Here is a 20,868-nt window from a genome sequence, read left to right on the forward strand (position 1 = left end):
ACTGTTCTGGCAGCCTTTAACTATACAGCTAAACTATTTTGTAGCTTTGCTTTTAAATTCCATCAAATTCTGTGGTAAAGCTTTGCTTTGTGTGAATGGACATGGTCTCTTTTGGAAAGCAGGAATAAAAAAAGGGATGCTGGAAAGTAGATGTTGGAGACAAGACAGAAGCTGGGGAATACTAAGGAATCCTTTACTTCTGCCAAGTATTTACTTGAAGTCAGCAGTGCCACAGGAAAATGCCAATCTTGAGGCCAAGACAAATTTACCTGCCCAAATTATCCAGAACCAGAATTTAGGCTGCTTCAATCAAATCATAGATGAAACACATCCAGAATTCCAAAAAAGTATTTTAAAATTTATATAGAGATTTAGCATCCTAAAGGGAAACAGGGTGTTGATTTATGAAGCCAAGAGGAATTATGAGCAGCTGGAACATTAAGAATACATCGACGGAGGGAGTTTTCATTGCCAATTTGGACTGAAGTTCTAGAACCTTCCAGAATCATGATTTGGACTCATAAGATCTTAGATACTCAAATCTATTTAATTTTAAGAAGTTTTATACTTAAGCCTTGGATTATTAGATTGACACAGTAAAGATTCAACAGTTAAAGATAGATACAAAAGGCATTTACATTTCATCAGATTTTATAGTGTTTTCTTTAGTGATAACTTATTTTTTAATTTATGAATGATTTTTTTTGAAATAAAAAGACATAATTTAAAAGGAAAGTTTGAAAATCTCATTATTTAATCTAGAAACCATGTCTCATCAAATTCCAAAGCTGTTCCCAAGATAAAGTACCTAAATGTACATAAACTTGGTCTTACAATAGAGACATAAAACAATAAGAATAATATTTCAGAGTAGAAGAGGAAATAATCGCCTTCTATGTTATTGGATAATCACCACAATAATTGTTTCATGGTGAATTTTCTTAACTTCTTTTTCTTTGTGTTTGAATAAAAACTGTTTTCCTTACATCCTGCAGAGGGCTTCTAAAGATCCACTCCTGATTCCAAAGATCCATCGTGGTTTCTCCCAATCATTTTAAACCAACAGCACGAAAAGATAGTTTAATCCGTTTCATTCTGTTTTGTGATTTTCGAGGATTCACCTATCATTACTCTTTTTTGTGTAGACAAGCTTGTCTCCTGGTCTTCTGGGGGATCCAATCATCTACCCCTGACACTTGCAGGACATGTCAGGTATTTAGGCTTCCACAAGAGGCAGAGAGAGCTGTCTTTCCCCCTTGAAATTTCAAAAAGAAACCTTCCAGATCTACTCAGTATGCGTATGAGGGATTCACGGAAGAATCTGGTAGGACAAGATCACTTTCCTGGAGGAAGTCACTGTCTAGTTGGAAAAGGAGATAACTACAAAAATAAAATAAAATAAAATTTATGGTGTAAGATAAATACTGCTACAAAGATTAAAAAAAAAAAAAAAAAAAAACAACAATGGGCCCCAGAGGACTCCCTCATCTTCATTCAGTTCTGTTCTGGCTAACAGAGGCCGTTGCCCTGGCTACCTCTTAGCAGCATTAGCATCCTTGGCCCTGGTCCTTCTGAGGTCCCCTCCTTTCCATATGATTTCTGATTAGTCCAAGCCCCTTTTGGCTTCTACTTAGCTGTTCTTGAGATGCTCACTGATCCCTCAGGGAACCCTGTCTGTCCATATCACCCCACTGCTGTTCATTTTCTTCTACATCATTTACCACTCTCTGAAATTAACATCCCTGTTGAGATACTGGTTTATCATCTGCCTTCCCTGTAAAATGTCAGAGCCTTGTAAGCTGCATTCACTTCTCTACCCCAGCGCCCCCCAAATTGTTGAACAAATTTATGAATCAATGGAGACTGACACCATTTCTAAGTCTATACTTTCCAACCTCAGTTGGAACAGTTATTCAAGAAACCTTTTAGTTGACGAACACATTAGACAACAAATCCCTTTTCTTGCATTATAGGAAGCTCCCCCACATGGCTCCATTCCCTTCAGCAAATAATCTGGTCCCCCACACCCAGTGGTGATGCCCCCATAAAGGGTTTAAGTGGGTTTCCAGCAGCCCTAGAGCACTGTCTAATCTGTAACTTCCTCAGTCACTCATCAAAATGCTTCTCTTGTGGCGCACAAAACTACTTCTCTTGATTTTCTTAACCCAGACCTGCTGAATCAAAATCTCCATAGACAGCATCTGAGCTTATGCACTTTTTAGAGCCAGAGGTAATCTTGATATACAAGCAGGATTGAAAACCTCTTAGATTTCTTCTTTCCTCATTTACTAGTTCAGGGATGACTTTAAACTTAGGGAAGACAGAAAGGTGACTGAATGGGTCAGGGTAGTGCAGGAGGGGAACAGATGGCTTGTCTTAACCTACTTTGCATGGCAAACACATCTCCTGTATTTATATTACATGTTTCCACATCTCTATACTTAGGAAAGTTTACTTGATACACAACTTGCAATAAAGCAATTATCATTGGAGTCCATGATTTCCACAAGATTCAGAAAATACTAGTTGCTGTATAGAAGAATATTGTTAATGCCATGGTGATTTATATGGGGGGAAGCTGTCTCCAAGACTGGTGCCCTTTGCACTTGCCTACTATTGCTACTTCAGCCTTCTGTCTAGACTCTCGGAAAACCAGATCTGACTTCTAGACTGTACACTTTGCTTTCTCCCCCAAATGCCAAGTCCTCATTCTTAATTGATGACTAGTTTCTTCAAATCATATTTTTCAGGAACTAGATACCTCAACCCCAAATACCACTTTCTCCCCTAAACTTGCTTCCTTTCTCTGATGTAATTCACTAAGTTAGAATAGTGACTATTTACCTTAGTCACTCCCTGCTCCTCTCTTTTTCTCTCTCTCCTCAAATTCAAGACTCCACATCATCACCAAGTCCCATAGGCAATACTTTCCAAACATGATTCGCCTCTCTCCATCTCTCTACCATTTCTTTAATGGTCTTCTTTAAACCATTCAACCTGCTTCTTGACAAACCATCCTGTCTCTGATATCACGTCTTTCCCCACACTGTCAACTAACAAAATATTTGCCACAGTACAATCTGGCATTCCCGCTACCACCTCCGTTTCTTTAAAAACCCTTCAGTGTCTCCCCTGCCCCCACCCGAGCACCAGAAGCAAATCTCCTTAGTCCAGTACCTGTGCCCTTCTGTATCTCACCAGCTTGCTTCCCAACCTCAAGCCCCCTTTTCCTCCCACGCTCATCTTGAAAAAGTTCAAGAAAAGGCTAAAATCCTAGCCTTCAAATGCATTCAAGGCCTAGGCACAAGCTTACCCATCCAGAAATGAAAACTGATGCTACCAAAAAACCTAAATACAGAAATAAATAAAATAAGCGAGTTCAACTGTATTTGCTGGTTGGTTTTAATTCATAGGCAGTATTTCCACAGCATGTGTCCTTCCTGTCTTGCTCCTGCAACAGTTCTGTCTACTTCCACTTCAAGTCATTACAGCAGCAAAGCTCAGAAACACTGCCATCTGGTGATGACAAGAGACAGTGGAGAGAAAAGTGATCCTCTTACGTATCCTCCCCCTGCCCCCCCATAGGAGAGTTAATCTCTTCCCAGGCCTTAGTTTTTTGTTTGGTTTTGTTTATTGATTTTTTATTGTTGTTATCGTTGGTTCTGGGGATTGAGTTTAGGGGTGGTCTACCACTGAGCTACATCCCCACACCTTTTCATTCTTTAATTTGAGAATCTCGCTAAGTTGCTGAGACTGGCCTCAAACTTGTGATCCTTCTCCCAGGCCTTAGTTTTAAGAAACTGAGTTATGAAACTCCCTCTAGTGTCTCTACTTATAGTGACTCTCTTTTGTAGAGAACTATTGATCTCCTTCAACCAGATTATTGAAAGATATTGAAGGACACCTTTATTCAAGCCATTATCAGGTTCAGGTCTCTTACTAGCTCAGAGAACTCGTTTAAGTCTTTTATTTTAAAGAGCTCATATGTGCTCCCAACCATAAATATGTTCAATGAGGGCAGCAAGGGGTTGAAGCTATTTGCCAATATCAATCCAAAACAGGGCATGTAAGAAATCCTCAGGGATGACCAGGAAAGGATGATAAATAAATACATTAACAGCAGGTATGGTGACTAGTTTAAAACTAGAGGAAAATGTTTCTAATATTTCTGAAAGCAGCCACCATATCTTAAAATGTCAAGTTCATCTTGAAATGCTGATGTACAGGTGCCCCTCAAATTACAATAGGGTTACCTCCCCCACAAATCCATTATACATTGGAAATACCGTAAATCTAAAACACATTGATGGAGAGAGCAGGAGAGGTACTGAGGAATGAAACTGGTCAAATTATATTATTCTGTTGTGTTCATGTACAAATGCGTAAGAACCAATCCCATTATTATATATAATTATAATACACCCATAAAAATAAAATAGAAAAAGAAAATGCATTAAGACACCTAACCTACTGAACATCGTAGCTTAGCCTAGGCTTCCATAAACATGCTCAGAATGTTTACATTAGCTGACAGGCAAAATCATTTAACACAAAGCCTATTTCATAATAAAGTTGAATAGCTCATGTAATGTAATGAATATCCTCATACCAAAAAAAAAAAAAAAAAACCCACTGGCAACACAGTCCACTACAGAGTTTTGTTGGTTTCCCTTCCTGATCATGTGACCCACTGGTGCCCACACCTTCCACCTTTGCCTAGCATTTTGAGGGGGCATCACCTTACATATCACCAGCCAGGGCAAAAATCAAAATTCAAAATTCGAAGCATGGTTTTTACTGACTATGTATTATTTTGACACCACTGTAAAGACGAAAATGTTTAGGTTGAACCATCATAAATTGGGGACCCTTTGTTTTCTCGAATCTTGAGTGCCCAAGAACCAGGAACGCTTGAGAACATGTTACAATCATGTACCACTTAGCAACAGGGACATATTCTGAGAAAGTCATCATGAGGTGATTTTTGTCATTGTGTGGACATAATAGAGTGTATTTACACAAACTTGATAGCTACCAAATCCCTAGACCATATAAGTGCAAGGGAGTGCCATTGCATATGCAGCCCAGCATTGACCAAAATACTGCAATGTGGCAGTGACTATATTTGAAAAGTGGGGTCTGGGGTTGTGGCTCAGTGGTAGAGTGCTCTCCTAGCATGCGTGAGGCATTGGGTTTGATCCTTAGCACCCCATGAAAATAAATAAAATGATATTAAGGTGTTGTGTCCATCTAAAACTAAAAATAAAAAAATTAAAGTGGGTTAAAATAAAAGGAAATATAGAGTATTAAATTCACTAACTCTTTTTGATAATGTATCGGGAGGAAAACAACAACTCTGTCTAAATCTTTCTTTGTTTCTTTGACTGTATTTCTTAGCCATTATCTCATCGCACGTACTAACATATTAAAAACAAATGCCTGTTCCCAGGATTGTGTCCAAATGCCTTAGAACCGGATTTCTCATCAGCATCCTAGTAGGCCCTGGAGACTTCTGCACACAGGTATAGACAAAGCTGCTTTGAAAAGTCATCTGTCATTCTAAAGCTCATTTGTATCATGTGACATCATAGAATATGTGCTTTGTAAATAATTTGTTTTTTACAGAGTCAATAACTAATTACCAGTTCATGTCCTATAAATAAATCAATATCAAAAAGTAAATCTAAGTGGATGCATCATAGAAACGATTGGTCAGCTGACTGGACAGTGGAATTCAGGATTACCTTTTGGGTTAGTGACTCTCCTTACATTTCTTTTCTTTACATGTCAAGACAAAGGGATTTGCTTAGGTCACAAGGAGGACTATGACCAGATGAGTGAAAAATGCCATGAGAAAACTAGGTCTTTGCTTCTCACCTTCCCCACGTCCCACACATAGCAATTCCACTGAGCTAAGTTGCCTGTGCTACTTTTGACTTGCTTGTAAATCGAAATTCAATTGCAGCTGAACCCAGGGCCGCTGGAATGATCTACTCTTAATGAAACATCCCCAATAAGGGGGCAAACTTTGAGATCTTCATGAGGACTGAGCTCTGACAAAACACAAATAGTTGTTGCCTGGTGGAGCCGAAAACCAGATAAGCAAACAAACAGGAGGAAACAAGGAAGAGACTACACAGCAAAGAGATGAGGACGGCTTAGCTCCATCAGTCGGTGATGCTCCATCCAGACAGCAGGTCTGGGGGCCAGGAGTATCCGCAAGAAAACCTCTTAAAGCCCTAGACCCTGAGTGTCAGTCCCAAGATGTTCAGTTTGAATCCTGAAAGTTTCTTGTGCAATGCTGATCTTCCACATTCAATCACTTGCAGCACAGAAAAAATTCCCAGCACAGCTTCCATAACTCCTGGATAAAGTGGCAAGCCCTCAGTCACCCTAGGTGGTCGACCCAGCAAGCAATATAAAATAACTAGCCACTTTTTTTTTAATACACAAGAGTCTTTCTAATATTAATCTCAGCATGAATAGTTAACTTACTATAACATGGATACTGTTAACATGGATACTGAAAAATTTTTCTACACAGCCTTTCCTTTTCTTACTTTTTCTTTTTAGTTATACATGATATCAGAATATATCTTGATGTGTCATACAGAATTATACACGGAGTATAACTTCCCATTTTTGTGGTTGTACCTGATGTATAGTTACACTGGTCATGTATTCATTTATGAACATAGGAAAGTGATGTCTGATTCATTCTACTGTCTTTCCCATTCTCTTTCCCCTTCTCTTCTCCCCATTATCCCTGTCCAATCCAATGAATCTCCACCCCTCCCTCTCCCCAACCTATTGTGAGTCAGCATCCACATATCAGAACATTCAGCCTTTGGTTTTGGGGGATTGGTTTATTTCACTTAGCATGATAGTCTCTGGTTTCATCTATTTACCAGCAAATGCCATATTTTCATTTTTTTTATGGCTGAATAATATTCCATTGTGTATATGTACCATGTTTTCTTTATCCATTTATCTGTTCAAGGGCACCTAAGTTGGTTCCATAGCTTAATGATTGTGAGTTGAGCTGTTATAAACATGTGCGTGACCCCTTCACTGTAGTATGCTGATTTTAAGTCCTTTGGGTATACACCAAGGAGTGGGATAACTGGGTCAAATGGTGGTTCCATTCCAAGTTTTCTGAGGAATCTCGATACTGCTTTCCGGAATGGTTGCGCCAATTTGCAGTCCCACCAGCAATGGGTGAGTGTACCTTTTTCCCCACATCCTCACCATCATTTATTGTTGCATGTATTCTTGATAATTGCCATTCTAACTGGAGTGAGGTGAAATCTCAGTCTACATGGCCTTTCGATTTAAAGAGAACTGAGGCTCCCAGGACCCAGAACACATCAAATCAAATGATAAACCAATTTGCCATTCTTTTCCTCCTCTAATGTTCATGCTTCTCTTCTGTGCTGATAACCCGCCAGCTCTCATCTTGATCAAAGGCAAACAGATACTTCTCACCCAATATGTGGTCAATCAGACCAAAGGGTTTTGTTTCCTGCCTAGTGATTGAAAATTATTCCATGGAAGAACATCATTATAGGGGTATATAGGAGACATCATTGGGAGTCTGCAAAATGGACGTGACAATTCCAGATCTATGACTTTAACAGTGTATAACAGTGAGTACACAGTAGGGCTGTTTTTTTTTTTTTTTTTTTTTTTTTTTTTTAACATCACTTCAACTGGAGTTGACCTGCACAAAATTCAGTGCTTTTTACTTATTAAATGCTGTAGTTCATGCACAACATTGCAGTCCCACACAAAGCTCATGCCAAGGGATGTTTAGTGGGCGTACCCAGCCTGGGCCCCCTTGCCCACCTCAACCTGCAGGAAAGGCACTTTATTTCTTATACTTTGGAATCTTTTTGCACATTCCTTCTCACTCACACAAAAGTTCCCACAGGCAGACACTCTGCAAAGACCATATGGGTAGGAAGACATTCTGTCTTATTTTTTACATCTTTTATTAAACTCTGATATATAAATTAATGATTTATCTTACTAAGTATTGTCAGAAGATGGAGTAAATTTTCCAGATAATTATAGTTGGCCCTGTTTCTAATGAAAACAATACCCTGTGTGATTGTGAATAGATTTTTGATATACATTTTAATGGATTACTCACATTCTGCCTTTTAAAGTAAAATGTGCTGAACTTGCCTTCCAGGAACCTGTGATGTCATTGAGAACATTACCGAGTCCTCATTTCCCCGAGGCCCTCAGGGCCTGTTTAGGTATATGAAGCTGTTCCTTGCTAAACAAAACATGCCAGACAGAATTTTCTAAGCTGTCCTTTTAAAAAAAATTTAACATACTTTATTGTTTCTTGGAGCCACTGTGCCGCTCTCCCTGTGTTGATTCCTAGCAGCCCCACCTCTTAATATATTCTAGATCAAGCCTCACTTGGCTGTGCTAGGTGATATTTTTTTTATACAAACTAGTACATGCCAAGACATTTAAGAATCTCTGCATTTATGACTGATTATTCTGAATAGTTCATGATTTTACCCCTAAATATGTACAGAAATCTACCTTCATGGTTAAAGAACAAAACTTGGAGATGTAAATTCTGGGGGCTTAAAGTCTAACCTACTTGTGGCCCCAGGTGACCTCTCAATAGGCAGGACTAGAAAGTCATACTTAACAAAAGTAAAATGCGTACTCTTTGAAAGTCATATCTGCAGATGAGAAGGATCTAAGACATTACATTTATGGTCTTATATCTGTGATCACAGATGAGATGAGTGGCGACTCCTGGGGAGCAGCAGGCAATATAAACATGTGGATGAGTTTAGATTGAGACACAAGGAATATACGGAACTAATAGTGCATGCCCCTCAGGCAACTCGTCTGGAAGTCAAAGATGACCTCTAAACCATTATAATGGCATTTGGGGGACAATCACCATCAGTTCCCCACCCCTATATTACAGTAATGAGACTTTGGAAAATGGGTTGTGTGGCTTTCCCTTTGAATGTTCTGGTACAGTTTCGTCATGGGCATTATCTTTCTTTGAAAGTGTGCAAAAGTTCATAGTTAATGCCATGTGGTGAAAATGTTTGATGATTTTTTTTAAGTTCTTCTGAAGTTTGGGGGATGTTGAGGATGCCCTAGCAGGAAGGAGTGCAGGGTGGTTCTGATCAAGGGCCCTCAGTCAGATTGCTGAGGTTCACATCCTTCCACTCCAGCTCCCAGCTGCACAATACTGGCCACCTTCCTGCCCGCTCCCCACTCCCGCCACTTGTCTTCCTCATCAGCAAAGTCAGGTGGGAAGAACGCCCACTTCACAGAATCCATCTGAGCACTACTTGCCACAGGAAAAGACAAGTCTTAGAATGGCCCCTGGCAAATGCAAAAAGTTCTACATCGTGGTAGCGTGTAGCGTCGTATTTCACCTGCTTACTGATGTGTTTCCTTTATTTCCAGTCATTTCTAGTAGTTTCTAGTTGACTCTGGGCTCTCCACTTAATGGATTGACAGTATTCTTTATTTCCAAAGCAATGACAGAATAATGACACCAAACTTTTCATAAATCTGTAACAGAAATAACAAAACAGAAAGCAAGGCATTCATTTGCAGGAGCCTGGCTCTGTTAAGAGAGGCAAGGATTTGTGTTTTGTTTCCAAAGGGCCTTTGAGTGGAGCGCTGGAGACCTTGGGTTTCTGCCGTAAATCAGGATAAGAATGCTTGAGTGTAAACAGTTTCCCTCTATGCAGAGGAGAGCTGGCCAACCTCCCTAAGCTGGAAGAAGAAAGTTGGAAAAGATGGGGGAGAACAAAGGCATTTAGACACCAATACAATGGCTCCTCTCTGTCCCACACTGTCTTATGTCCCTCATGGCCAGCATCTTAATCCCAGAAAGAAGCATTATTGAAATCTCAAACATGTCTGAGTATCTAAAAACATAGGAAGATTGTGCCCAATTTCTTTGGCGGGGCTAGAAGACAGCTTTAAGACCAGGGCAAAGGACAGGCAGCTGATTATCAAAGAAAAGGAAATGGGTGGATAGCACTCCCCATCACAGGTTGCTAACAGCCTCCGGGGGAGGGGAAGGATCACCCTTTCCAATACAAGCAATCACCCCCTGGACAGCTCTCTTCCTGCCCTTTTGGTCACTTTTGGTCACGTAGGCAGGATGGGATGAGGGGCGTGAGAAGAAAGGAAACCTGAAATCTATAAAAGAGGCAGGACACGCCCACCCTCCAGGACCAGCCCTGGACCCCCTCCTTTCCAGAGGAGTCTCTCTCTCTCTCTCTCTCTCTCTGTTGTGTCCTTTAAATGAAAATTTTTGCCCTTGCCTCGTGTTTCTCGGGTGTGTAATCTTCAACATCAGGAGAATATGAGGACCCGATCCTAATTTTTAAGACAGGTATCAGCTTTGTACAGAACCTGAGAAAACGTGAGAAACACAGAGGAAAAAAAGCGACTTTTCAGAGCTCAGAAACGGAAAAGGAAGTTGCAGGTGAGCTAGAGGTGTGTACACAGGACGGGACAAGTAAGTTTAAATCCTGACCTGACTGTATTTCAAACCACAAGTGATTTAGGTTTTTTGTTTGTTTGTTTGGTTGGTTTTTTCCTTAATTGCAGAGAGTTTTCGGGTTTTCCCCACTATTAGGCTGAAATAGGGGCTTGAAAATGGAGTTGATTTGCAAAAAGGAAATTACCAAACTGAGTCTTGTGAATGTTTTTAAAATCTTTCCCCTTCTATTATGATGCATTAATTGATTTCCAGGAAGGTCCCTTTTCCTTCATTCTGCTCTAAATTTTTGGCTGCCAGCTCCAGTCATTGAAGGAAAAAGATCATGGCTGCAACTTCTGGTCTCTCTACCAGTTCCACACATCTGGCTTCTCTCTGCGATGATCTGCACTCTACATACTGTAGCCATGTGGAAAGAGGAGCGTTTTAAGTCTCCTCTAGTGCTACGGATCAACGCTGGCTTGGACTCTAATTTAAAATCAATTCCCCCTGGGCAGAAATATGGGTGCAAGGTCACTTCCAGAGCATGTCGGTCAACATCCTCCTGTTGACTTGCTATCGAGTCACATCATGTGCTGTGTCTATGGGGGCATAAAATCACAGAGCTCTCACAACTGGCCATTTCTTAATAATCCACACTTCTACATACAAAGTCAAAGTTTCAGAAATTCTTTGGTTTTTCTACTACTATTCTACCTCTCAAACTGACAAACCCTTTCTCAAAAGACTTCTGGAGAGTTACACGTGAAAAGAATATTTTGTCAATAAAACGTTTTCAACTGTATGGAAGAGGATATGTCAACCTGGAACTGCTTTGGTGGCATAAGATAACTTGGTAAATGTGGACTGAACAATTGAAGCCTGGAATTAACATGAAAATCTGTAGCCTGAGATGTTTCTTTGATCAGTGACATACAAATTCAGCTGAGTTATCCATTATAGAAATCACAGGAGCTCCCCTAAATCGATAAGATGAACAACATTGTCGGGGATGTATGTTCATTTTGGACAGGCTCATATTGACCCTGCCAAACCCCACAGCCACTGAGAGTCAAGGCTGGAGTTGAATTTGTGCTGCTGGTGGCCTGGGCTGGACATTTCACTGACTAATCCTAATGTCCAATACCCCGGTTCTCTCAATTGGCAGTCCAGGTGGACTCAGAAGGCACGATTGGATTGGGATGTAGCTCAGCAGTAGAACACTTGTCTAGCACAGACAAGGTCCAGCATTTGATCCCTGGCACTAACAAAAAAGAAATTTAAGAAGAAAAAAAAAATCATTAGAATGCGCAATCTCCACCATCCTTTTCTGTTCCATCTTCTCCTCCAAGGCAAAAAATTATTTCATGTTGGATGGGAAATCAAACAGATAAGGAAGGCAGTGTATAAAAAGAGAAGACAAAGAAATTCTGGAAAAAATTCTGACCTATCTTTTGAAATCCTTTTTCATTCCCAAGCACAGATGCCAGTATTCCCTCATGCTGGTCAAATAAAGGGAACCAAAGATAGGGACCCAAAACAATCCCCTCTAAGACAATCAGAGTACCTCATATTGAGTTACTTTGTGGAATTCTGTTGTTTTTGACCTGCTGTTCTGACTGCTGCTCTGAGAGTTTAGATTTAAATCTGCAGAAAACATCAGTTACACGATGGTGCAAAAGTACTTTTCCTCTCATGTTCCTCTCCTCTGTAACCCTTAGTTGCACTCATAACGTAGCAGTTTTCAAAATTATTTTTCCAATTGGAGAGAACGACAGGGGGAAAATCTTAAGTGGAAGTGTGGTGACAAAAATCTAAAGACAGAGTTCAAATTCAGAGAAGCATTTCAAGAATCCCCATACAGCTGGGGAGTCATGATTTGGATGGAAGAACCCGTTAAAGAGAGGATTTCTCCATCCAAATCAATTTTGCTGGCACTGTCCAGAGCAGGGCTGTGGAGTTGCATGAAACTTTCCACAGTGAGGGGAATGTTCCAAATCAAATCAGACCTGCCCAATATGGTAGCCACTAGCCATAGGTCGCTGCTGAGCACTTGAAAAGTGACTTGGGGGACTGAGGAAATTTTAATTAAATTAAATTCAGATAGTCAGCTGTGATTTCTGATGTAATAATAAATACTTATTTTAGTCCCCACCCCCTCCCCTGTTTCCTGGCATAGGACTCCTAAAGCCTTTGGAATAGCTCAAGTAATACATGTCATTTTGTACGCTAATGACATGACTGGTGGCTAGGGGCTCCTGGATAACCTCTAGATGGAAGCTGGTTGCCAGGGAATCCAAATATGTGATTAGGGACTTGGAACTTTCATCTCTACCTCAGAGAGGGCACAGGGACTGAAGGTCGAGTTGATCCCAATGGACAATGACAATCAATTATGCCTACATAGTGAAGCCTCCCAAAACTCAAAAGCATGAGCCTCCAGGTTGACAAACTAGTTGAAGTGTGGGAGAGACAGTGACCACTCAGAGAGGTCATGGAAGCTCTTCAACCCTTCTCCCCATATTTTTTTAGTGTATCAGTTCACCTGGCTCTTCCTCATTTCATACTTTGCCATAAACTGGCAATCTGGTAAGTAAACTGTTTTCTGAATTTTGTGGGCTGCTCTAGCAAATGATCAAACCTGAGAGGGAGTCTAGAGGACCTTCCCTCCGCAACCTCTTTGTAGCCAAGTCAGACAGAAGTGGTGGGTAACCTGGGACCTACTTCTCTGATTGGTATCTGAAGTGGGAGGTAGTCTTGTGGGACTGAGCCCTGTGAGATCTCATACCACCTCCAGGTAGATAATGGCAGAATTCAGTTAAATTGAAGGACACCATTGGTGTCTGCCAAGAATTACTTGGTATGGGGGAAAAAATGTGCACACCCTTTTTGGTGACCAGAAGTGTTATGTAACATGAGTATAGAAGAGAAAAAAAAAACCCGATTTTTGTGTGGTTGTTTTCCCTCAAACCATAGGAGGCGAGTGGCTACCATTTTGCATAGCATTTTGATCCAGAGAATTTCTAGGTCTTGCTTATACAAATGGTTTGTTTATTTGTCTTGTTTATTAAGGGCACAATTCCAAGAGGGAAAGAAGGCCCAGCACCAGCACAGACCTAAGACAGGGTACCATATTTGACCTTGCTGTGCCCCTGTTCAGAGCCACCAAGGATCCCAGAGGGGAACACAGGAGAATGGAAAGGACTAAGATACCCTTTATGATTCTCTTCCAGGCCCATGAGAATTCTGCTCTATTCATGGTGTAATTGTAGTTTCTCTCTTCCTCCAGACATTTTTCTCATTTGGAGAAATGTTGGTTGCTAGGAGACTGAATTGCCTTTTCAAACGCAGTACTTTAGAGAGAAACAATTCACATGATTTTCTTCCTCAGTAAAGTGAAAATTTGTAAAATGTTTGCAATGCAGAGTAAAGAAGTCAAGCTTTGACATTGCTTCGCTTATTTGTTTTAGCAATCACAGAACCTTCCATTTGCTTTTCCCACTGCTTTGCCCTGCAAGAAAGAAAACAAAACTGACGGCTCTTTCTGTTGTCTTTCTTAATAAAGAATAACATTCCCCAGCTTGTTCCCAGGGATGGCGAGGTGATATCTACCCTGCTTCCCCCACAAGTGTGCTGTGAGTGAGAATCAAAAATAACATTATTAATGGAACCAGAAATTATCAAGCACCATCTACCATAGAAATATACCAGTGCTGTACCCAGCAGCTTGCTGCTTTATCCAACTACTTCTTACCATGATTTATAAAATCATGCAGTCTGAACACATCATTTAATAAATGAACAAACCACAACTTGGAGAAAGAATAAGTTCTCTCAGGTTTCAGACTTCCAAACAAACATTCCATTATTCCACCATGATTTCTCAGGGAATGGGCACAAAAGTTATTTAAATGTCAGACAGACTTTCCCAGTCACTGTCAACAACATCTGACAACCCAGAAAGGGGAGTTGAATGAATGAAATGAGATTAGGTAATTCATTAACATAGTGTCTGGCACATAGTAGGTGCTCACTAAAGAGAAACATGATGATGAGGAGGAGGATGATAACCTAGCTAATAAGGATCTGTGCTTCCAAACTTCTTAGTCTCTGCTTTAAAAATTTAGTTGTAGTCATTTTTTAATTGACCAACTACATAATTCCATATTGTTTATGAAATGGAGCAATGTGTGATGGTCTGAAAGCATTTCCTTTCCTTGTACATCTGAGTACAAGAGGCACCAAAAGGAGAGTAGGAACATTTATTTTACAAGGAATAATTTTATAATGTCAAAAGGGTGTGGTTGAAAGACCCTATTTGATAATCATGATACTACCAGTTATTGCTGCTGAGTTCTGTTTCCTCAAATACTGAAGTTTAAACATTAGAGAAGCATGCCCAGGCTAGCATATAGGGCAGGTTTTAAAGGTAGCAACACAGACTTCTCCCAGGAGGGAGAAGGGGCCATGGCTAATATCCTGGTATCCCAAGAAGTGAGAGCACCCTGCCCCTTTGTTCTCCTGCTATCTCCCCACTTATCTCTCTCCTTCCTGCCTACATGACAGGCCCAGGAGATGCTGGTGGGATGGCCAAAAAGTGGGAAGCAGATGGGCAGGGAGAAGGGCCAAATGGAGTGATCCAGGCAGGTAGCAGCCTGGGGGCCATTAATTAATTAACAACTCCCTGTCTGTGATATTTTGGGAGTAGTAGTATAGGCAGGTAACCTTGGTGATCAAAGGGCTCTGAAGACAGACACTCCAATCTCCCAGGGATGATTTTTCAACTTCCCAGAGCCAAACTGGCCTCCACTTTCTCAATTCGACCTGATCATCCATCTATCCCAACTGCTTGTCTTTGATTCTGGCTTCAATGACATGATAATTGTCCAGAGCGTCTCCGGCTTTGACGAAACCCACACTCCCTTGAAAGTGTCAGCACAAGACAGCACCCTGAGGGAACTTTTCCTTAGAGGAGCTGGTGCAAACAAATGCTTAGACGTGGACATGCTCCTGAGGGTGACACCTAGCTTTCCAACAGCATCCCACAAATGCAGGCAGCCAGGTAGGTATACTATAATATAAAGCTGCTCCCCTGCCCTTTACGCTGTGGTCATTTCCCCGCCTCCCAACTTACTACCCAGCTTGTCAGTCTGTGAACATCCTAGCTAGCTATTGGTTCATCAGTCAGCCTGACAGTCTCCTTCTCAGTAATTGGTCCAGATTGTTAGCCCACGAACCTCCCCGCCAACTATTGGTCCATTGTTATTAGGCTGCGAAATTCCACTGCTTAAGAATGGCTCCCCTGCCATTTTCTCTCTCTCTCCTCCTCACTTTCAAGCTCTCTCCTCCTGGCTTTCACTCTCTCTCTCTCTTGTGCATTCGCTCTCTCTCTCTCTCTCTCTCTCTGTACTCTCATTTTCTCTCTCTCTCCCTGCAGGGAGACACTCTGCTGGTTTGCTTAATAAAATCTCTTGCATGTGTTTTTCACGTCTGAAGTGGTTTCTGGGTGCTTTCAGTAGTACACATAGCGTCAAAGGAACACACTTCCGATTTGAATGCAATTTAGTGCTCTTCTCTCTCTCTCTTTTTTTTTTTTTTTTTTTTTTTTTTTTAATGGGTGCTGGGAATCGAACCCATGGCCTTGTGCTTGCAAGGCAACCACTTTACCAGCTGAACTATCTCCCCATCCCCTGCTCTTCTCTCTTAATGAAGGGTATTGCAACACCACTATCCAGGCCTATCCCTGATGCCAAGGATCTCACTGAGGCTGCGCATTAAAACTACTAGGTGGCTGGGTTGATCAGTGCACTCTGTATGCAGTTGAAAGATCGCACTGAACCCCACTGACAGGTACAATTAATAAAATATTTTAAAGCGATTAAAATAAAATAAAAATAGATATGCCTGAGTCCCTTCCCAGGCTTCCTATTTCTAGGTGAGGCAGGGCAAGACAGTTTGTAAGACTTTTCAGGTTAATCTAATCTTTAACATTCAGCCAGAGTAAAGGACTTCTAGGGTTTTCTAACCATTTCCATATCGGGGTCTCCGATTTGAAGCAAGCACTGCTAGGGCGACGCCCCACGCTGGCCCTCGCTTCGAGAACTACGAGATTCCAACGCAGGAAGCGGAGGAGAGAGGATCACAATTTTGAGGCCAGCCTAGGCAACTTAGTGAGACCTTATCTCAAAATAAAATAAAAAAGGTTGGGGGTGTAGTTTAGAGGTAGAATGCTTGCCAGGCACGCACAAGGCGCTGGATTCCACTCTCAGCACACATGTAACCAAAAAGTTCGCTCCTTGTCCCCAATGCTAATTAATGCCAATTTAATGATGAAGACATGGTTTTGAGAAAAAGGAAAAAGTTGTTTTGTTGCTTTGCTAGCAAAGGAGAAACACAGGGGACTCCTGTTCCAGAGACTGTGATTCTGCCCATTAGGAAGATTTTTTTTTTTTTTTTTTTGTGCTGGGGATCAACCCAGGGCCTCTTGCTTGCAAGACAAGCACTCTACCGACTGAGCTATATCCCCAGCTAAGGAGCTCTTCAAAGGTTAAATACCAGGTGTGCCCTGACATGGGGTCCCAGGGCACCCTGCTGGTGTGCTAACATTCACTTGTTAATTTGGGAGATAGTCACTTCCTAGATCCTGTGGCAGATATCTCCTTCCTATGGAGCATGGATAGCTCAGAGTAATCTTGTTCCCTGCCCCCAGGTTAGGGAAGGGGAGAAGAGGAAAAGGAAAACATGTTCCTTTTAAATGTAAGCCTCAGATTGGTTCCACAATCTAGCTGTTGTGAACAGAGTTGATATAAACATTGATGTGGCTGGGTCACTGTAGTATGCTGATTTTAAGTCCTTCGAGTATAGGTCACAGAGTGGGATAGCTGGGTCAAATGGTGGTTCCTTTCCAAGTTTTCTAAGGAATCTCCCATAGTGCTTTCCAGAGTGGCTGCACTAATTTGCAAACCTATTGAATGGATAAAGAAACTGTGGTACATATACACAATGGAATATTACTCAGTCATAAAGAAGAATAAAATTATGTCATTTGCAGGTAAATGGATGGAGTTGGAGAATATCATGCTAAATGAAATAAGCCAATCCCCAAAAAACCAAAGGCAAATGTTTTCTCATTTGGAGGAAATGTTTTCTCATTTGTTTTCTCAAATGGAGAAAGGATGGATTGTGTAAAGGGAAATGAGGGGTGGGCAGGGTGCGGGAGGGGGAAGGAAAGATAATGGACTGAGACAAACATCCTTACCCTATGTGCATGTATGATTACACAAATGGTGTGACTCTACTTTGGGTACAACCAGAGAAATGAAAAGTTGTATCCCTTTTGTGTATGATGAATCAAAAAAATTAAAAAAAAAATAAGCCTCAGAACTATATTCAAAGGGTGAAGTGGACTACTGTTATACACACACACACACACGCGCGCGCGCGCGCACACACACACACACACACACACACACACACAAATTTGTGAGATCCAAAGTTCCTGGGCACCATCTAATGAGAGATTGCTCACATAAGATCCTGCCTCTTCCCTCTCTCCCTCCCTCCTTCCCTCTGTCTCTCAGTTTTTCTCCCTGTCTTGTCTCCCTTTCTCCCTCACCGCATCTCTTTCCATTTCTCTGTCTCTGTCCTTAGCCTCAGTTCAGCTTTGTGAAGTCCTCCCCCTTCTTACCATCTTTGATCCCTTTCTTTTTCTTCCCTTTCCTACTTTCTTACCACTTGTCTTAAAAAATCTTTTTTATTTTTCCATTTCTTATTACATTTTGGTTCCATTTGTGAACCAAATTAAATGCTTAGGGACAGGGGAGACAATGGTCCAGACTTATGGAAACATTGAAAGGAAACAGGTTCAAAGAGAATCCATGCCACCAACTTTCAAAGCACTTGAAAGTAGCCACAAGTCCCATTCAGAATCTCTCATCCTCCTCTAATTAGCCTTGCTGTTCCCGAAGCACCAGGGTTCAAAGGAACTCACTGTTTTGTTTTTAATGTAGCTTAGTGCTCTTCTCTTTTAATTAAGAGTATTACAACACCACTGTGCTAGTTTTCATTGCCATTAGTATTCAATTCGCCAGTTCAGTGGCTAGATGCCTGCAGTAGAGTTGCAGATTGAGAAATTTAAGACCTGAAGGAAAAATTGTTTTGAGGACATCGAGATTGAGAGTCTAACCATTAAGAATGATAAGTTCTGTGCCATTGGTTTCCACTGGGTATGTCAAGCTCTCTGGACTCTCCTGAGGATCTCCCATTTAGGCCATTTTTAATGAGATGCTCTTAAGTTTGTTTAACCTGGTTGAAGATAAAATAAATAGGAAAAGGCATTGATCTCTGTTCCCATCCAAAGGCATCCTCATGCTTCTTACATTCTCACTTTTCTTACATTGTCACTCAGCAGTCACTAGTGCCCATCTCCGCCTTCACTTTCCTCCACCCCTCACACTGAAATTCACCAAGTCGCCTCATGTTTACTCTAAGAGGAGGATTCTGGGATCGATTGGCACTGATTTTTGTCATTCCTGACTATTTCTCCCTCTAGTTATCTCATTTAACCATAGAAGGAGTGACTAAAAACTGGCCAAAATAAGAACCCAATTCCTTGAGATTGTTGTAAATATGTACAGAAAGGAACTCGGGGCAACAGGATTTTTTTTTTTTTTTTTTTTTTAATAGAAGAATAGGAAGAATGACTTTAGTGGTAGTCAGCCTGGTCCAGACTTTGGGCTTCTGCCAAGTGACTTAGGAACCTAGAGACAAGGAAGGCAATATTTTTCAGAAAATGTTTCCTAGGTCCCAAATAACCAATTTATTGCAAGTACAGCATATAAAATCGGATAATACAGTAGCTATTTGATGAACCATTGCTGTTCTGTGAGTTGTGAATTGAGGACACCCAAGGTGATAGGAATCCAAACGTGTTGCATGAATAAATAAGATAATACTGCCCTGGAAAATTTTCTTAGCCTGTAGTGTTCTTAAGCCATCCTGGATAAGATTATATGGAGGATCAACACTGATGGAGTATGGTAAGGAAAAACGTCAAAGGAAAAGGACCACAGAAGGAAAATAGATGGAATTTGACATCTTTCACCCATGGTGTGTTCACTTCCAGCCTCTGCTACTCTGTCCCAGAGTCCTTTGCTGCCACCATCAACAGCATACTCCAAACTAATATCAACCTGACTCCCTCCAGGAAACAAAAGATAAAGGACTAAGGGCCAAACATTTAAGAAATGAATATCCTTCAAATGAATAAGTTAAAAATGGATGAAAAAAATAAAACTAAACAGAAACGAAGTCAAAAGTGAAAATAACATTAAAACAGCTCAAAGAATAACTCAAAGAAAAAAATCTTAATAAAGATTATACTTTAATAAAGTGCTCAAAAAGAATATTTAGTGTGATGAAATCAATAATCTTTATTAAATATTTAATATTTTGAAAGGAAAAAATGTGCTTTGTAATTTCCAATACTTGTTAATGGGTATTGTTCCAGCAGAAATTATTGTTATAAAAATTGGTTTCTGAATGCTTAAAGCATTCATTTGTTCACCAGCATTAAGGAAACATTATTAGTATGTCTGCTAGATCCTGCAAATATTCTTCCTATAACTAGATTAACATAGTACTAATTAAAATAATTGTATGCTTATATACACACATATATACAAGTCCACATATCTGTGTAGGCAGACACTAAATGATTGTACTGTAAGCAATGCATGAATTTTAAACCCCCATAGACCCATGCACTTAACAATTTCACTTTGCTTTACAAGATAGCAAAAAGCCTGAGACTAGGTCTTTCTTCAAATATGAATCTTTTATGCAGACATTATTCCCCATTTATCCGGAGTTGCATTGTTAACATTATTTAATTTTAATATCCTGCTCAATTTTGAATCATATTTCCAGAATGTGAGTTTGGTTTGTCCTATTTCATGCTGATTTGTCCACACAACTGGAAAAAAAAAAATTCTAGTTTAATTCACATTCTGAATTTTTAAAAAATAATTCCTCTCTTTGGAAACAACTAATATCTGAAAGTATGATCCAGTAAGTCTTCTCCCTTTCATAGCAACAAGGAAAATCAAGATTATAGTATGAATGAATGTGCTTTGGAAGCCTCAGCCTTCCCTGGGATTAAGGTTTTTGCCATATTGTTGCATGTTAGAAAAAAAAATACAAATATATTTATTTTTATACTGCTTTTTTCGCTTTTACAATTTTTAAATATTTATCCGTGTATCTCTCTACCTATCTATCCATTGATTTCTGTCAGGTAGAATTCAATGCCAATAAAGGAACTAACCCAGGCAGAATAACATCAAAATGTGTTTTAATGGTCATTAATTAAATAAAGTCCCAAGAGT

The sequence above is a fragment of the Sciurus vulgaris genome (assembly GCF_902686455.1).
Source record: "Sciurus vulgaris genome assembly, chromosome: 9".
Classification (NCBI taxonomy): Eukaryota; Metazoa; Chordata; class Mammalia; order Rodentia; family Sciuridae; genus Sciurus; species Sciurus vulgaris.